General features: G+C 51.0%; 1 gene segment (V, D, J or C); it reads right to left on the bottom strand.

Moving 5' to 3' along the window:
• LOC127035037 (immunoglobulin lambda variable 5-37-like) overlaps positions 1-14,009 on the bottom strand; it is a 56,813-nt gene that overhangs the window by 24,878 nt on the left and 17,926 nt on the right.

The following is a 14,009-nucleotide window of genomic DNA, read 5'->3' as shown; positions in this document are numbered from 1 at the left end:
AGATAAAGCCTCCACATCCCAGATGAGATTTGACTATTTGTGTCACATGCATCTGAGGAAGTGGGTATTCACCCACGAAAGCTCATGCTCCAAAACGTCTGTTAGTCTATAAGGTGCCACAGGATTCTTTGCTGCTTTTACAGATCCAGACTAACACGGCTACCCCTCTGATACTTGTGTCTAATCTGTGAACAGTTTGGGGTTGAACGAAACTGCATCTTTAGCTGAATAAATTATTTGTCAGAAACACATTTTTCTAGCTCCAGTGATGCATAATTCACTTTTGCCTGAGTGGTCCCGTAGGCCTGTGTCCACTGCTTGGTTCTGCTGTGTGGTTCTCTGAGTGCTGGGCAGGCAGGTGGAGACTGCAGGGGTCTCTAGCTGCTGTGGGGTGTGTGGAGAGCCCTCAAGTCCGTGGCTGAAGAGGGCTGAGGAAGTCACAGTAAATGTTTGTCAGTCTCAGAGCCTCATTCCCAGCATATCCAGACCAGAGAGACGGGTAGGTATCCACCTTCCGCAGCACTTACTCTGCCCCAGGGGAAGGAATAAAATAGGGAGTGAGAGCTGGTGCTGTGAGGACAGGACTGGGAGCCAGGAGCTCCATCGCTCTACTTCCAGCTCCTGCACTGACTGCGCACCCTTGGGCACGTCATATGATCTCCCTGGGCCGTGTTTATCTCTCATGTAACTGCACCGAGTTACAGGGTTCTAGAGCAGGGTGGGTTTGGCCAATGAGGCCTCTCTTCCCATTTGAGAAGTGGCGACTTTAACACTCAGTTATTTGCCTCTCAGAGCCATGGGGAGAATTCATGAGTTCTTGTTCATGGCTTTGGGGTGCCATTCAAGGGGTAACTCTTACTTTGAAGTGACAGACATAACCCAGTTATTGCAAATATTAAGCAGCTGGGTGTGTGGGTGTCATCTTTAATGGCAGTCTTACCAATTAAAAACCCAGATGGCCCTCAAGAGAAAAGCAACGGGAAGGTTCTGTTGACATCTCTAATCAAACCCAGCCCAGTATATTCATACTGCCGCCCGTGCCACGAAGCCAGGGCTGTGCTCGCTAGCTTTCACCCTTGCTCTCATTGCTCTGAGAGTCTGGCACAGCTCTGTGCAGTCAGAGCCTTCCTGCTCCTGCACGTTTCACCTCAGGAATCAGCTCCCTAACATCCTGTTACTCAGAGATTGTCTCTCTCTCCCGTTGGTGGATTTTTCACAAGCCTCGGGCCCTGCTCGCACTGGGGCTGGAGTGTGGGATCTCAGGATGCTGGGAGGGCTCAGAGAGTTCTACTGCATTCAGGAGACAGATGCCCATGATTCCCAGCTGCCCCTTGGGATGGAGAGTGGGAAAAGTGAGCTCTTGCTGCTGGCTCCAGGACCCAAGTGACTATCTCAAGTGCAAGGTGTAATAGCTCTTGCCAACCAGTTATTATAACATACGAAAAGATCCGGGAGGCTTTACATAACAGTAAACACTTTAATTAACTTGTTACTGAGAACTGTACGGATACGTACTGCGGACTTGCCTGCCTGGCTCCAAGTGCTATAGCAAAGTGCTCCTGCTGATAGGCTCCTGACATCATGATTCCTTCCAGGCAGCACTACGGGTAACTTGTTCTTAGTCCAAAGTTCCTACGATTGTTATATTTCCTTTTTTTTAAAAATACACAATGTAACTAAATTTCAATTTTTTATTTAACTGTATGGACTTAATATAGCACCCACAACTCTAATCTGAATCCTTAAAAGTCTAGAACAACTAGTCTCTCTTTATCTTGCAGGGTTTCTTAGTACTCTGCCTTTAGAGGTAGAACCAGGGGCATCAGTGCCCCATTTTTCCCCTGTAGTTGAGCCAACCACTTGTGAATCAGTGGATTCAGTAGACTGGTTTAGTAGAGCTTGTATTTCTGAGCTGGATGTTAGCACAATTTCTATTTGTCTCATATTTTCATTCTCCTCCTGCACAATTCTGTTAGTGCTCATCAAATACTGTCTGTTTCTTCCTTAGACATCTCCTTCCTCTGTCTCGGCAAGATAAGGTTTTGAAGCAGGGTGTTGGTCAATCACCAATTCAGATTTCCTTACTCCTGTTTGACAAATACAGTCTCTTCATTTTTCAGTGAGGATAAAGGTTTGCACCTTGTCAAAGAAATATTTCTGCTTTGCTTGGCTCAATTTTAGGCTAGTTTGTATGTCTCCTTGTATCAGCTTAGGTTGTACCAACTTTGATGAAGTCAGTAATCAGGTACTTAGACATCTTCCCATGAGGAGTTGAGCAGGTGATCTCATACCTCCTCCAGGTGTATTCCAATAGTCCATTAGGCTAAGATAAGGATCTGTGTTAATCAGGCTAGATTTTTTTAAGAATCCTTTTTACAGTTGGAATTGCTGTCTGTCATTCCAATTGATTGTGGGAACAATGGACTTCAAGTTTCGTAAATCAAGTCCCATTGCTTTGCAAAAATTTTTAAATCTCTGGCATAAAACTGTAGTCCATTGTCACTAATGAGTTCTTCAGGCATGCCATGCCTTGCAAATATAGACTTGCGATGTCTGATGACAGATGCACTTGTGGTGTCCTGAAGCAAGTAAACTTCTAAGTAGTTGAATATTAATCAGCCAGAATAAGGTAATCTGAACCTTGAACTCAACAGGTCCATGCCAAGTTTCTGCTAAGATCTGTTTGGGGCCTCATGTAGTAGCACGGGTTGCTTTTGATTTTTGTTTCTGAAAGTTTGACATGGGCTGCAAAGACTGTACCATGTCCTCAGTTTGACAGCACTTGCTTGGCCAATAGATGGCATCTTGAGCTCTCCTTTTACATAGCTCTGCTCCCAGATCACTGTCTTGAGTAATAGCCAAGATCTCTTTTCTGAGATTTGCCGGTGCTATGATTCCAGCTCTTGATAAAGAATCAGCAAGTGCTAATTCTTTCACTGATCTGTGTCTCACGTCCAGCTAATATTTTGGGAGTGCTAACAACCATCTAGGGAACCTTGGTGGAGCACTACAAAGGTTTTCACAGCTGCTTTCCCCCACAGGTAAACTGATGAAATCAAGTACAGTGAAATACTGCTTCCAACATTTCTTTTTCCATCTGGGCATTGTTCTGTGGTGTGGAAGTTTAGAGTTTTAGCGACACAAGCAGGAGCCCCATTTTGCAGCAGTACAGCCCCTAATTGGGAGAGTTTGCACCCACTGGCAGAGCAAAGGGTTCTTTGACAGAAAGTATTTCAGCACCAGTGTCCCTGTAAGTAATTCTTTCAAGAGTTCATGTGCCACCTCCATGTACTGGCATCCCAGCAAACATGACGTCTTTCCCCAACGTTGCCTTAAAGGAATAGCTCCCGTTGACATGTTCAGCATGAATTTCCCAAGATAAGTAACCATTAGAATCTTGGCAATTCAGCCATGCAGGTTGATAAGGCCATTTCAGTAATTGCAGCAATTTTTGAGTTGTCAGGTTTTAGACCTTCATTTGGCAAACACCCCAAATATTTCATCTCTCAGATCTAGTTCAGGCACAGGTTCCTTTCATGGCAAGTGTCTAGCGCTCCCTTGAGCCTTTCATCATATTCCCATCTGATATTTCCCCACCCTGTATGTCATCCTTATAATATTCAACACCTTCCAGACCTTCAACTGTCTGTTGGATCACTATCTGGTACCCTTCAAGAGCTGAACAGGTGCCTACAGGAAGTCTGGTGAACCTCAACCTGCCAAATGCTGTGCTGAATGTACGCAGTCTAGAACTTTTGTCATCCAGCTGTACTAGCCAAGATCTACTCCTTGGGTTCAAATCTGGGGAACGGCAGTTTTTGCTAACTTGCTGGTAATTTCTTCCACTGCAGGCAATTGAAAGTGCTCTCCTTGTATTGCTTTATTCAGATCTCTCAGATCCAAGCACCTTCTTATTTAATCTCAACCTGATTTGGCTACACTTACTATAGAATTGAGTTTTGTAAGTTCTTGCAACTCTTGTTATTACTTGCAACTGTTCCATATGGTGCAGATCTTTCACTCCACTGGAACTTTACCAGGGGAATGAATTGCAGCTGGAACTTGTGAATTCACCTTTCTGGTGTGCTTACCTGGGAAGCACCCCAACCCTGCACATCCATCCTTGTATTCTCTAAATATATTCCAGTCACCTTCTGGTTCTTCCATTATCACATTGACGCTTTGCACTTGTCACAGTCTGTAAGCCCAGTATAGCTTGCGAGTGAAATTCCAGCAACACTTTCTTACCCCACTGCTGACAGTCCAAACTGCATTTACCACATACTTGCAGTTGGTCCCCTGAGTAGCTTATCAGCTGGATACTAAAAGTGCAAAGTGGTTTGGCCCTTAATGTGTTCTATGACCTTTATAGACATCACCTTGGCCTGTGCCCCAGTATCAAGTTTAAAGCTTGTTGTTTTGTGATCATTAAAGAGAGAATCCTCTTTCCACTCGTCCTTGGGAGGCTCGGACTGAGGAATAGATCTTACAGTTGCTCATCTGCTCGTGGCAGTGGGTGTGAGTCCAGTTTGTCCCTTTAATAGGAATGGAGACAAGATCCCATCGCTCTCTGGGTTGTCCTTCCACTTTAGAGCTGTGTGCATTGGGTGAGATTGTTCACAAGAATTATTAGGGAGACGCAGCGTGGTCCCAGGCTCTGCCTGGAAGGATTTGTGGGTGGATTAAATATGATATCTGCTTCTCCATCTCTGAAATGGCCCCTCACGCTGTCACAGGCCGAATGCTATTAAATGTTCCCCTTTGATGACAAGAAGTTTGTGTCTCACTTCCCCATCTGGCTGTGTCACTGTGAGCCGTCCTAGTGTCATCGTCCCACACCTGACAGTAATAATCAGCCTCGTCCTGTGCCTGGACTCCAGTGATGGTCAACGTGGCTGTGTTACCGGAGTTGGCTCCAGAGAATCGATCAGGAATTCCGGAGGGTCTGTCACTATCATCATATATAACAAGTAGTGGGACACTGCCAGGTTTCTGTTAGCACCACTGCACATTCTTGCTACCGATGTTTCCTGAACATGTCAGTTGAGCATTTTGCCCTGGAGACACAGACACTGAAGGCGGCTGAGTCAGCGCGTACTGGGTGAGAGAACCTGAGACAGTAGGAGAAAACATGGGGATAAAATCAATCTTTCAAGAGCTAACAGACTTCAGGCCGTGCAGGAACCTGAGGAAGAGAAAATCCCCTGAATAAAGAGGTGGAGAAAAACTCTCCCGCTTATAATAGCTGAGCAGTGAGTGAGCAGTGTGAGGAGCAGAGGGGCCCAGGCCATGGTGGGAATCCAGACGAACTCGGCTTCCTGAGGCAAACGGGTCTGTGCAGGGACCCTCCAGCTTAAACCCCCAGAGCTGGAGAATGGCCCCTTCATGCACATCAGCTCCCACCTCACTGGCTGCTGCCATTCACTCCCTAAGAGCAAAAGGGACCCAGGGAGAGTCTCTCTGCATAAATCCCCTCAGACACCTATGTAGGGAAGGACTGTTTTGCTTTTCATTGGCAAGGAGAACATCTAGCTTGTCCCTGAGGTAAGGCGCTCCCAATGGGTTTGGTCTTCTCAGAAAGTCAAGTACAGACCCTTCTCCCTAGAAGACTCCAATTTTATCTGCCTTGGACCTCAAATTAAACTGTGGTTTGTTCTCATGCCCCGGGCCAGAATTGTTTTCAGAGTCATACCACCATTTTTGGTCATTGCAGGAAGAAATCCTTGCCCATTTTGGGGTGATCTTAAGTGGGGTGTGGGTGCTGTTGGATAGGGGCTGGTTTTGGAGTGGGGGTTGGATGAGGGCAGTTGATATTCACAGACCTTATATCAATCCCCTGGTTTGCAGGACTGTCCCGATTTGACACGCACACTCTCTATTCCATAGGGCTGGCTGGACCTGGCTTCTCACTCTGGGAACTGGAACCTGGCCTCTAGTGAGTGGGTCACAGCCCTGCCCGGGTCTGGCCTGGCCACCCCACGGGAATGAGTGAGGAGCTGCTGGTTCGTCTTTTCTTTGTACCTCTCAGCCGTCGTGCCAAGTGTGATGGCCTTGTTTATTCCTGGCAGCCCTCGCATGGCATCCTTTGTTATTCCACAGAGTGTGTGCGTTTGTGGGCTGGGGACAGAGGGGTCTGGTGCTGGGTGCTGACAGCCCCTGACTCTGAGCGTATGGCACACGCATCTGACCCAACATTCAGGGCTGGTGCACACCAGCCCTCACAGCCCCTCCCTGCAGTGGGGTCAGCTCCCACAGATTAATATCGCCCCCCAATGGCCAGCGTCACACTTGCCACGATCACATCCCCGACTTTTCAGGGCTGTAGGTAATATCGCTAGCCACTCCCTTCCACCTTTCACGATTTTCCATTAAGGATGTCCTTCTCCACACTAACCAGGCTGGTCAGGCCCTCGGCTTAGTCACGTCGGGCAGGGATCAGTCAGTTATTCAGGCAGCTGCAGCCCCTGGATGAAGATTAAGACATTCTAGAGCTGGACAGCCGTCGGGCTGCGGCTACATGGATCTAATTCTTTGAGACGCAGACAGACCCATCCCCAGGGGAAGGTCTGGGGGGCAGAATCACCCCGGGCTCCTGCACGGCACTTTACCCTGAACTTTTGAACCTTGCCGGACAGAGTAGAAATAGATCATCACCACCTTAGAGCCTTTACACTGAGAGCGCCGAAGAACCGTAAATCTCCACAGAGTTCAGATGTAATAACAATATCCTGGGGGAGCAACTCTGTCTTTTGATGCCCCAGGCTGCAGCCAATGGCGACCTCAACAAGTCCTCTTTCGAGGGTCATATCTCCTTTGGATGGAGCCATATGATCCCTGATCTGCACAGTCCAGTACGGCAGGTGTCTGGTGCCAACCCTCAGGAGAGTTGGTAACCACATCACTGCCATATTCACCCCACTGCCCTCAGGATTTGATTCAGAAGTAGAGCAATTGAGGGCTGCTGAGGAACCTGGCCACCTCCTGAGAGGCAGGGGTGTGTCCCCTCTCCCTTTCCTCAGCACTCCCTGATGTTTGTGGTAGCCATGCTGCCTTGGCTGGGGAGGATCCCACATGAGAACTGTCTGCTGGGGGACTTTCCAATGCTCAGAATGGGCCTCTCAACTCACGGGAGCACAGAGCCCTGTCTGCACAGCAGCAGAATCTGTGCCAGGGGAGGGAAGACTCATCCCTTACCCACCCCAGCACAGGACTGTGAGTGGCCAGCACCCCAGCTTCATGTGAAACCTGCACAGACACCACGGCAAATGACCCTTGGCTGTTCTGAATACTGATCTGTGCCTTGAGGCGAACTCAAGTGGTCATTTCGGCCTGGTTTCAATCTCTGCTGATCCTCTGGCTCAGCTCTTTGCTATCTGCATTGCTGGGCAGGCAGGGCAGGTCTGTGGGGTGTCAGTGGTTGCCGAGGGGTGTATGTCATACAGGAAACCAGAACCCTTCAGTCTGGGGCTGAATAAAAAGGTTTGCATAAGCTATTGTGAAGTTGTTGTTAATGATGTTCGATCTCCATCCCAGAATGGTCCCACCAGGGAGCAGAGATGGGCAGGTACCCACCAGCAGCAGCACTGAGCCTGCCCCAGCAGGAGGGGTGAGAGGCAGCGCTCAGGGGACAGGACTTGGAGCCGGGAAATCTGCAGTTCTAGTCCCAGCTCCTGCACTGATTGGACAGTGATGGTAGCAGATGGAAGCAGCAGAAGTGCATTCTGGGACTTCTTGTTTTAAGCCAGGAGCAGTGAACCCAGCCCAGTGCATTCACACTGCCTCCCTCACCCTGGTGTCAGGGCTGTGCTAATTAACCTTTGCACTCGCTCATGGCTCTGAGTGTTTGGCGCAGCTCTATGCAGTCAAAGCCCTCCTGCTTCTGTGCGTTTCACCTCAGAAATCAGCTCTTTAACATTCCTGTTACTCAGAGACTGAGGCTCTTCTCCTTCCTGCTGGTGCCACGTGGGGGCTTGTCACAGGCCTCAGCCCTGCTCGCGGGCAGGCTGTTGTGCAGGATCTCAGGAGGCTGGGAGGGGTTTGAGTTCTCCTGGGTGCAGGACACAGATGCCCCCAAGTCCCATGGGGATAGGGAGTGGGGGAAAGTGAGCTCTGGCTGCCGGCTCCAGGAGCCTGACACTCAAGTGATCTTCTCTAGTGCCAGGGTCCATCCCCCGTTCCCATTGTGGGGAAGTGTGTGTGTGTGTGTGTGTGTGTGTGTCTCTCTGTCTAGACAAAGGTGTGAGGAGAAGAGAACTGGTCTGACTTAGCAGTAGAAGTTTGGAGAACAGTGTCCAGCCTTGGACTGTTACCAGGTAAGGGGCGTCCTCATTCCCGGGGGTATCAGAGAAGAGGTGAGATGAAAGAACTGACACGGGGCCAGGGACTGGGTGCGAGTCCAGTTTGCCCCTTTAACAGGAATGTGGATGAGATCCCGTCGCTCTCTGAATTGTTCTTTAGAGCTCTGTGCACTGGGTGAGATAGTTCACAAGGATTATGAAGGAGACACAGCGTGGTCCCAGACTCTGCCTGGAGGAATTTGTGGGCAGAGTAAATATGATACCTGCTTCCCCATCTCTGAAATGGCCCCTCACGCTGTCACAGGATGACTGCTATTAAACATTCCCCTTTGATGACAAGAGGTTTTTGTCTCACTTCCCCATCTGGCTGTGTCACTGTGAGCCGTGCTACTGTCACTATCCCACACCTGACAGTAATAATCAGCCTCGTCCTGCGCCTGGACTCCAGTGATGGTTAACGTGGCCGTGTTACCGGAGTTGGCACCAGAGAATCGATCAGGGATTCCGGAGGGTCTGCTGCTATCGCTATATATAACAGGTAGTGGGGCACTGCCAGGTTTCTGTTGGTACCACTGCACATACTTGCCCCCAATGTTGTTTCCAGAGCAGGTCAGTTGAGCCTTTTGCCCTAGAGACACAGACACTGAGGGCGGCTGGGTCAGCACGTACTGGGCGAGAGACCCTGAGACAGGAGGAGAAAACATGGGGATAAAATCAATCTTTCAAGATCTAACACACCATAGGCCATGGAGGAATGTGAGGAAGAGAAAATCCCCTGAGGAAAGAGATGGAGAAAAACTCTCCTGCTTATAATACCTGAGCAGTAAGTGAGCAGCGTGAGGAGCAGAGGGGCCCAGGCCATGGTGGGAATCCAGATGAGCTCGGCTTCCTGACGCAAACGGGTCTGTGGCTGAGACCCTCAGATTCTCTTTAACCTCCAGTGCTGGAGAACGGCCCCTTCATGCAAATCAGTTCCCTGCTCACTGGCTGCTGCTGCCTTTCACTCCCCAATAGCAAAGAGACCCAGGGTAGAGTCTTTCTCATAAATCCCCTCAGACACCTATGTAGGGAAGCACTGCTTTGCTTTGGCAAGGAGAACGTCTAGCTCATCCCAGAGATGAGGCACTCTCAATGGGTTTGGTCTGCTCAGAAAGTCAGTGAGGGCTGTTGATATTCGCAGACCTTACATCAATCCCATGGTTGTCAGGACTGTCCCAATTTGATGCACAAAATCCCTATTCCATGGGGCTGGCTGGGCCTGGCTCCTCACTCTGGGAACTCGAACCTGGCCCCTAGTGAGCGGGTCACAGCTCTGCTCAGATCTGGCCTGGCCGCCTCATGGGAATGAGGGAGGAGCTGCTGGTTCGTCTTTTCTTTGTACCGTTCAGCTGTCGTGCCAAGTGTGATGGCCCCGTTTATTCCTGGCAGCCCTCATACAGCGTCCTTTGTTACTGAGCAGAGTGTGAGTGTTTGTGGGCTCGAGCTGGAAGGGTCTGGTGCTGGGCGCTGACAGCCCCTGACTCTGAGCGTGTGGCACACGCACCTCACCCAGCACCCAGGGCTGGTGCACACCAGCCCTCACAGCCACTCCCTGCAGTGGGGTTGGCTCCCACAGATTAATATCGCCCCCTAGTGGCCAGCGCTGCACTTGCCATTATCACGTCCCTGACTCTCCAGGGCTGTAGGTAACAGCACTAGCCAGTCCCTTCCAGCATTCACCCTCTTGCTTTAAGGATGTTCTTCTCCACACTAACCAGGCTGATCAGGCCCCCGACTTAGTCACGTTGGGCAGAGCTCAGTCAGTTATTCAGGCAGCTGCAGCCCCCTGGATGAAGATTAAGACATTCTAGAGCTGGGCAGCCTTCGGGCTGCGGCTACATGGATCTAACTCTGTCAGACCCAGACAGACCCGTCCCCAGGGGAAGGAGCAGGGAGGCAGAACCACCCCGGGCTCCTGCATGGTGCTTTACCCTGCACTTGTGAACCTCGCCGGACAGAGTAGAAATTGACCGTCACCACCTTAGAGCCCGAACACCGAGAGTTCGGATGTAATAACAATATCCTGGAAAAGCGTCTCTGTGTTTTGAGTCCCTGGGCTGCACCCAGTGGGGACTCCCAGCAAACCCTCTTTCTGAGGTCAGATCCCCCTGGAGCCCTCGATCCCTGCTCTGCACAGTCCACAACGGCAGGTGCCTGGTGACAACCCTCAGGAGCGTTGGTATCGGCATCACTGCCGTATTCACCCCACTCACCTGAGGATTCGATTCAGAAGAAGAGCAACTGATGGGCTGCTGAGGAACCTGGCCACCTCCTGAGAGACAGGGGTGTGTCCCCTCTCCCTTTCTTCAGGCCACCCTAGGGTTTGCAGTAACAATGCCTGCTTGGCTGGGGCAGGAGCCCACATGAATGTTGTCTGCTGGAGGACTTTCCAGCGCTCATCTGGGAGCAGAATGGGACTCTCGATCAAGGCCGGCATTAGGAAGTGCGGGGCCCAATTCAAACATTTTCAGCAGGGCCCTGGCAGGGATGACTTTAAAAAAAAAAAAGTAAAAAAAAGTCTTTTATTTCTTCCATGTATTATTTACTTTCCACAACTATATAAATAATAAAGTTATATATTATGTACATTGCATCATATATGCTGTTGATCTGTTATTAATGAGCTCCGTTTCACATGTGTGGTTCCCCACCACTTCCTGGGGGTGTGCTAGGGTGACCAGATGTCCCAATTTTATAGGGACAGTCCCGATTTTTGGATCTTTTTCTTATATAGACTCATATTACCCCCCACGCTGTCCTGATTTTTCACACTTGCTGTCTGGTCATTCTAGTGGTGTGCACATGTGTGGGTCCCAGCTGCTCCCTGCCCCCCTCATTGAAGCAGGGGTGCAGGGTTACTCCCCTGGGAACTGCAGGGCATCAGTGGACATGGGGCTGGCTGGAGGCAGGGGCTGGTGCGGGCAGGGCAGGGGGTGTAGGGCTGGTGCGGGCAAGGTGTGTGTGTGGGTGGTTGGCTGGCTTTGGGCAGGGCCGTAGGGCTTGGCTGGAGACAGGGCAGGGGGTGCAGCAGGGGCTGGCTGTGGGCAGGGGTGCAGGGCTGGTGCGGGCATGGGGAGCGGGGTTGGAGGCAGGGGAGGAGGTGCAGCAGGGGCTGGCGGCGGGCAGGGGGTGCAGAGCTAGCTGGAGACAGGGGCTGGCTGCGGGCAGGGTAGGAGGTGCAGAGCTGGTGCAGGCAGGGGGTGCAGCAGAGGCAGTTGGAACCCCAGCCCTTTAAAAGCCCCTGAGCCCCCCGCTATTCCAGGGCTCTGGGGGCTATTTAAAGGGCCCGGGGCTCCCCTGCTTCTGTTGCCCCCTGTGGAGGGCAGGAGCCCTGGGAAAGCAGCGGCGGGAGCCCTGGGAAAGCAGCAGGACTCCAGGGGCTATTTAAAGGGGCAGGGCAGTAGAGGCAGCGGGAGCCCCAGACTTTTTAAATAGGCCCCAGAGCCCCACAGCCCTACCCTAGGGCTCCAGCAAGGTGGCTCTGGGAGCAATTTAAAGGGCCTGGGGCTCCAGCCCCTGCTGGGAGCTCCAGGCCCTTTAAATTGCCCCCTAGGGAAGCCAGGCCACCCTGGTATGGCGCACTGGCTCTTGCTGGCATGCTGTACTGGGGCTGGGCATGAGGCCTTCTTAGGTGTGGGGCCCAATTCAGGGGAATCGGTTGAATCGGCCTAAAGCCGGCCCTGCTTTCGATTCACAGGAGTGCGGAGCCCTGTCTGCATAGCGGTGGAGCCTGTGCCTCGGGAGGGAAGACTCAGCCTTTATTCACCAGAGCACAGGGGTGTGTGGCCAGCACCCCAGCAGAGCTATGCTGAGATGACATCGGTTAGGGCCCCAATACCCAGAGTGCTCTGGTGATGAGAACCTACACCAAGCAGCAGGTTCTCAGGGTTAAGCTGATTGGGAGGGTCACAGCTTTTGGAGCTATTGTTTCAGGCTCTCTGCAGACTCAGGCAGGTATCAGGGACACTGCAGTCATACTTAAAGCTTTTCTTAACAACCCATGAGAACTGGCTATAATGTCTTGCAATGAAGGCTGAGATTCTGATCTCATCCCAAGAGTCATGGAGCCAGGCAATGGGTGTGAATCCAGTTTGTCCCTTTAACAGGAATTGGGACAAGATCCCATCGCTCTCTGAAGTGTCCTTTAGAGCTCTGTGCATTGGGTGAGATTGTTCACAAGGGTTATTAGGGAGACACAGCGTGGTCCCAGGCTCTGCCTGGAAGGATTTGTGGGCGGATTAAATATGCTCCTGCACCTCTGAAATGGCTCCTCACGCGGTCACATGACGAATGCTATTAAATGTTCCCCTTTGCTGACAAGAGGTTTGTGTCTCACTTCCCCATCTGGCTGTGTCACTGTGAGCAGCGTTACTGTCCTCCACCTGGCAGTAATAATCAGCCTCATCCTGCGCCTGGACTCCAGTGATGGTTAACGTGGCCGTGTTACCGGAGTTGGCTCCAGAGAATCGATCGGAGATTCCGGAGGGTCTGCTGCTATCACGATATATAACAAGTAGCGGGGCGCTCCCAGGTTTCTGTTGGTACCAGTGCACATACTTGTTCCCAATGTTGTTTCCTGAACAGGTCAGTTGAGCCTTTTGCCCTGGAGTCACAGACACTGAGGGCGGCTGAGTCAGCACATACTGGGCGAGAGAACCTGAGACCGGAGGAGAAAACATAGGGATAAAATCAATCTTTCAAGAGATAACAGACATCAGGCTGTGCAGGAACCTGAGGAAGAGAAAATCCCCTCAGTAAAGAGATGGAGAAAAACTCTCCTGCTTATAATACCTGAGCAGTAAGTGAGCAGTGTGAGGAGCAGAGGGGCCCAGGCCATGGTGAGGAATCCAGATGAGCTCGGCTTCCTGAGGCAAATGGGTCTGTGGTTGGGACCCTCCGATTCTCTCTTAAACCCCCAGAGCTGGAGAATGGCCCCTTCATGCACATCAGTTCCCTGCTCACTGGCTGCTGCTGCCTTTCACTGCCCAAGAGCAAAGGGACCCAGGGGAGAGTCTCTGCATAAATCCCCTCAAACACCTATGTAGGGAAGGACTGCTTTGCTTTTCATTGGCAAGGAGAACGTCTAGCTCATCCCAGAGGTGAGGAGCTCCCAATGGGTTAGGTCTGCTCAGAAAGTCAAGTGCAGACCCATCTCCACAGAAGTCTCCAACTTTCTCAGCCTGGGACCTCAAAGTAAACTCTGGTTTCTTCTCATGCCCCCAGGCCACAATTGTTTTCAGAGTCATACCACCATTTTCGGTTGTTGCAGGAAGAAATGCTAGCCAGTTTTGGACTGATAATTTCTGGGGTATGGATGGGGTGGGCGCTGTTGGATGGGGATGATTATTGGGGCTCGATGTGGGGTGGGTGCTGTTGGAGGGGTACTGGTTTTGAGGCTAATTTCGGAGTGGGGGCTGGATAGGGTGACCAGATAGCAAATGTGAAAAACTGGGACAGAGGGTGGGAGGTAATAGGAAACTATATAAGAACAAGACCAAAAAATCAGGACTATCCCTATAAAAATGGGACAGCTGGTCATCCTAGGGTTGGATGAGGGAAGTTGATATTTGCAGACCTTACATTAATCCCCTGGTTCACAAGTCTGTCCTGATTTGACACACAAACTCCCTATTCTACTGGGCTGGCTGGGCCTAGCTCCTCACTCTGGGAACT

Source organism: Gopherus flavomarginatus, chromosome 15 (assembly GCF_025201925.1).
Source record: "Gopherus flavomarginatus isolate rGopFla2 chromosome 15, rGopFla2.mat.asm, whole genome shotgun sequence".
Classification (NCBI taxonomy): domain Eukaryota; kingdom Metazoa; phylum Chordata; order Testudines; family Testudinidae; genus Gopherus; species Gopherus flavomarginatus.
This window is presented reverse-complemented; position numbering and strand designations above follow the sequence as displayed.